General features: G+C 38.1%; 1 long non-coding RNA gene across 1 annotated transcript; it reads left to right on the forward strand.

The window, feature by feature from the left end:
• The first annotated feature begins 1,664 nt into the window (after positions 1–1,664).
• LOC104948073 (uncharacterized) lies at positions 1,665–5,192 on the forward strand. The gene is made up of 3 exons (XR_798628.1): positions 1,665–1,831; positions 2,831–2,872; positions 5,113–5,192. It is a non-coding gene; the product is annotated as an uncharacterized lncRNA (long non-coding RNA).
• Positions 5,193–6,014: the final 822 nt, after the last annotated feature.

Genomic DNA, 6,014 nt, shown 5'->3' on the forward strand with positions numbered 1-6,014 from the left:
GCATAATAAAAAAAACGGGTGGTGTAAGGGTGTAAGTGACTGCCCTTATAATCTAAATAAGACAAGATAGTGTGTGTGTAGAGGTAGAGGTAAACAACTAAAGCAAATGCCAGTTCACATTATGCATGAATAAAACATGTAAATGGCTGTGTGTGAGTTTATTTGCACGCAAATGTTTGTGGGGATATATATGGAAATACTTTTAGTTCAAACCATTCATTTAAAACTTTAATTCTCTGCTTCTAAACGTTTAATTACACTTGCTGGTGGAAATGTTTGATAGTGAAACCAGCATTAAAGTATTTCTCATGTATTCCAACCACGTTGATTTATGACACCTGGTGTCGTGGTAATAAAATAAAGTTCAGTTTAACACTACAGCAAACCTTACAGGAGTAAAACAACAGAACAACAGGACTATTAGTAAGACTTACACTGTACTATCCAATTAAAGGTGGGTAGGTAAGTTTGAGAAACCGGCTCGAGATACACTTTTTGTTATATTCCATGGAATGCTCTTAACATCCCGATAGCAATGAATATCTTAAGTGCTTTGACAACAAATCCATAAAAACATGTAATCTGTGGAACCCGTAATACTGTAAAAAGCACGACCAATCATCTGAGCCGGCCCGGCTAAAATAACTGGATGGCCTACCTGCCTGTCAGCCTTCCATCTGTGCACAAACTTATCTCGTGCCCTCATTGGTCATGTGCGTGTTCGTATGTTTTGGAGCAGGGGCTCTGTAAGGAAGTGGCAGATTTTTTCTGGCTGTATATTTTCTAATTCTAGCGCACTCGAGCTGGTTTCTCCAAAATTACCGACCCCACCTTTAAGAAAAATAAAATATAATCAAATGGTAAACATTTTTTTAGCAGTCATTCTGTCATTCCATTGCAAGCTAGAGTCATTTTAAAACCTCTAAAATTCAAGGATACCCTTCTGGCTGAGATTTTAGGGTGGGCTGCTGGACGAAAGAGTTGTTTGTACATTTGACAACAGCAAAAAACGTTGATGTTTTCTTTTGGTTTGAATGTTCAGACTATGTAATGAATAAAGTGCTTTTTCATCAGATTCGGTACAATCCCGACAGGTGTGTTAAATACAACTAATAATGCTATTGATTGTTGTAAAAAGTGGCACAAAAACCTGATTTGGCTTATTAGAATCCATTATGAAGTTATTATTGACCCATTTTAAAAAAATATAATTTGGGTGGAGTCCAGACAGTGTTTGTATTCATAAAATGTCTTTGGTGACGAATAGACTTATTCACAAGTTACATCTTCAGCTGAAGAACTGATTGAGTGTTAGCAAACTTAATTCGTGGCTATGTTGGAGGATCATTGAATGCACCACTGAAGGGAGTTTTAAACAAAGGCTTCCTGTTTTATACACAATGGTAAGATGTCTTTGTCAGAAAAGTAAAGGCAGCATATTGCTCATTGTGATGGATTACCTCTGTCTGGGCCAATTGCACGTCTATGCAAGTTGATTTTTATATTGTACTGATAATAATGAAAGCCAAGTGCTGCCTGGAAGGAGGAAAATCAATCTAGAAACTTGTGGTATGTATAATAAAGTTGAGCGCAAGCACTTTGTATTAAGCAAACAAAAATGTACGAGAAATAACCACGTTTCTCTTTCCTGTCTCTTCCCAGGATCACATCCCTATCCCGTATCAGCCAGACTCCAGCAGTAACCCGTCCTCCACCACCTCCTCCACCCCGTCCTCCCCGGCTCCGCCTCTGCCCAGCAGTGCCACGCCCCCCTCGCCCCTGCATCCCTCCCCACAGTCGGCACGGCAACAGAAACAGTTCAACTTGACAGGTATCACAATCAGAGTACCTATAAATATAGAGATATTCAAATATTTTACATGGGAAACAATACATGAAACAATGCACACCAATTTCCCCCTCTATCAGTTCTGAAGCTGATAGAAATGTGATTTATGTAATTTAGCAGATTTGTGGTTGAAACTATAAGATAATAGACTAAAGTTAAATGCTGAATGCTTGACTTTGACTTCTAATTGAGAATTGCTACTTTTACTTAATAATTTGAGTACTTAAGTGGTTTGTCGCTAATAAAAAGCAAAGGAAAAAAAAGAAAAGGACACATTTTGACCTATTAAAGCGCTATATAGAAAGTCAAGCTGGGCACCATAAGTCTTTATTTGTTTACATATTATTCATTTTTGTGGTAAAGATTAGTGTGTGCACCACATTCCCCACAATTCATCTACCAATTGATAATGCTTTTCACCTAAAACCAAAAAGGTCCAACTTATGGTAGTTCTAGAAGAAAGGGGGTTGCCAAAGTCAGTAAGATACACTGTCACAGAACCATGACCATCTGATTCAAATCTAATAACATCCATCCAATCATTGTTGAGATATTACGTTCTGGACAAAAATGACCAACAGATTGACATTGCCTTCAACAAAATCATGTTGGTTGCGTTGCTAAAAAAGTAAACGTGCTTAATTTTCATGAAACCAATCATGTAAACATACCACTTACATGTAAACCAATAAAAGTTTAGGTTGCCAAATGTATCTGAAAATTACAATATTGTGATGTATACATGTAGTTACTTTGCTTAAAGCCTGTCAATAAAGGAAGAAAAAAATGATTATAAAAGACAAGAGTTAAAAGGGTTAGTAATCATAAATTAATATTTGAGCAACATATGTTTAAATTCTAGCAACACCTTGTTTTATTATCTGCATATGGACTAATTGTGTAAATACTGAATCAACAATCAATCTTGTAAGATTTGTAAATCCACATCACTCCAGCTCTCCTTTTGTTTTCTTTCCGCAGGCTCCAGTTATTTCAAGTACAAACAACAGTTCATCTTTCCCGGTAAGTACCTCGTAATTGTTCATTGCCCCTACCCATAATACCCTAGAAGCAGCCCAGGAAGAGTATGGAGGAGGAGGACTCCTTTGATGTTGGTGCTGATTTTCATCTCGTCACCATGGCCTGCTTTAAGACTGTCGTCCCCATACACCCACTTGTTGGTTGTCTCATTTGGGCCTCCTAATGACTTGTCAATGCCCTGACTCTTTTCCTTTGCCCACACTGGGACCACACAGTCGTTGCTCATTTGGCAGCCTATTATAGCCCAGACAACCTGGAGTGGTGTGAGGAATAGAACGAGGTGTAATTGAGATCTGGCGAGACAGGGTTTTTGGAAACAAATGAATATACAGCACCCTGGATCTTATTATTGTAGCCACACTGTCTGTTTTCATCTAAATCACAGCAGCTACCTTTATGAGCTGCATAACAACACAGTCGAACACTACCACTTACTGTTAGTCCCGTCAATCTAAAAACCATTACGCTGTAAGTGTAGCTATATTCAAGTCGAATTCAATTGACTGTAAATGCAGGCTCTTTTGTTTTGATAAGAAAATGAAAAACACAATGACAAAAAGCCTCCCAGGGATTCATGTATTCATCCATCACATTTACACAAGCGCTAAATCTAAGTGTCGCTTGAGCATATTCCAACGTACATTTTTGGTGGAAAGAAGGAATACCCTTCAGTCAGTCTGTCACAGGGGCCACAAACACAGCGGCTGGCAAAGAATCACACCATTGGACATAGAGCCTCCAATCCTTCTGGCTTGCTGGTCTTTGAAGTAAATCCATTAAAAAAATCCATGCAGGCATCACACGGAAAACAAAACCACATCCTTCTCAATTTGAGGTCACGTGCCAGCTACTAATGCACCGTGCCACAAAGGGAATGTTTTTTTGGTGGCTCACACTGTGCCAACACGGGCTGAAAGCATGGCATGTCTTTAAAAGGTAGATGCCACATCAAATCTGACCTCACTATCATGGAAGCATTCATTTTGAACATGTAGGACGACATGTTCAAAATGAATGCTTCCATGATAAAGCTAACAGAAGGTAACCTGCTCTTTCTTTCTCTGAAGAGATGACACACAGTATGCTCTACATGCTTTCATGGTGATCAAATTAAATACAAATCTTTCTACATGCTTTGAAGACGCATACTCTGAAGGGATATCACATTTCGACACATATATTGTATTTCTCAGGATTGTATTCCCACTGTGAAGACTTTTCTAAGCTTATTGATATTTCCATACACATTATGTCTAGAACGTCTGACTCCAATACAAAAGGGTTAGGAGAATGTGAGCATTCCTTTGTGCAGCTAACCTTTTCTCTTCTGCAAACTGCACACCAGGTGCAAAGAAAAGAAACAAAACGTGTTGAATTCCAGCACACTGTCAGCACTAAGTGATTTGAAATTGCTTCAGTGATGAATTGCCATAAATGCAAAAATATATTCCCAATGTATCATGATATGATTTTGGTGTTCTCTAATTGAAATCTTCAAACAATGTGTGGGAATTGACTTTTCTTTGCTGCTTTCACCCCAGGGAAAAGATATGCTGCGGTGGATTTGATCATGTTTTTACCATGTTAACACAGTTTTTTTTTTAAATAAGGAGAATCTGGGTTTACAAAGGCCTCGAAAAACTTGGACATACAGTTTGTGGAAATGTGGCAATGCGGGCATTTGAATCAAAGTCAAATGTTTGTTGCTCTAAAATATGTTTCCTGGGAGTGAAACTTTTAAATGTATCAATTGCTATTAAGCCGGAACCCCTTTTAATGCAGACTTATCTATTTTAAGATGGAGGTACATACACCTCACCTATAGCTGAATTCAATCACTTCCTTTAAAAAAGAAAAATTAACTAAGCAGTTGCACTCAGTAAAGTCTTAGTAAAATATCAATAAAGTATTTTTGACTTTTTTCACAACCCTAATTGAATACAAACAGTCTCACTTTCTAAATGTGGTTCACTCCTTAGTTGCTTTCATCTATATGGCAGTTGCTAGTGGTTTAATAAAAACGCCATTAAAACATTGAGGAAATCAATTATTACATCATTTTATATTTAGTAGCGGTGTGTTTCATTGTGCTCCCATAACTTCAGTTGGGACATCAACTGTTCAAATACTTTCTAAAGGTGTCTCGTTATTCAACAAAAAGATGCATCGCTTTGTTCTAACCTGTTTGTTTGATATACAGTATGTTACTCTAATTTCCCCAGATGTTGCTCCAGAAGCTCCTCCAAGCAGAGCACCACAGGTCATCCTGCACCCCGTACTGTCTGAACCAGGGTGAGCAGATCATTCATTATAACACGTTATTCATCAAAACCATATGTCTACCTTGGAAGAAATGAAGAAAGTACTTATGATATTCATCATAAATACTTCTCAGTTATCTTCCTTTCATCTACACGCTCCTTTGTCTCCTCGTCTCCGTGGCCGCTGGTCAGAGGCCAGGTCAAACTTATTGGAGCACAGATATTTGGGTGACAATTTCAATGCGGGAGCCTACATGACGAATACTCTGAATGTCAGCACATCCTTTCGTTCACGCTACACTTGGGATGCCAACTGGATTTTCACTAGCTCTTTGAGGAAGCCAGTGGTCACGGGAAAACAACCAGAGAAGGAGGAGGAGTGATGAGATGCCTTTCGACCCCGATGCTAACTGGATCAGAATCTCAATCTATCTTAGAAACAGGGCGAAATTACCCCCCAACTATAGGCAGATGGTCAATTTTGATGAAATATGGACTGTAGTTATGGATTGTAATGGATTAATCAATAGTAAATAATGTAATTTGTTTTATTTTATGAACATCCACTTGAAGAGGTCCTAGACAGATGATGGCTATTGTTTTAAATGATGCTTAACCCCAGGCTAGTGATGTATTTAGATACAAAATATATTTTTGACGTCTTCATGCTACATTCTTTAAGCAGCTGTCAGCTTTGAAATAAGAATATGTAAATAAAAGCCCGGAAATATTTATAGCAGAAAATAAAGTACAAAAGGTAATGTAATGCATACATAACAGGAGGTTCTATAGCGTTGGAAAAGACTGGGGTTTTTCAAGGATCACTTAGTGTCAGTAAGCAACAAAGGGTTACCGAAGAATTC

The sequence above is a fragment of the Notothenia coriiceps genome, unplaced genomic scaffold (genome assembly GCF_000735185.1).
Source record: "Notothenia coriiceps isolate Sejong01 unplaced genomic scaffold, NC01 NC01_scaffold00013624, whole genome shotgun sequence".
NCBI lineage: Eukaryota > Metazoa > Chordata > Actinopteri > Perciformes > Nototheniidae > Notothenia > Notothenia coriiceps.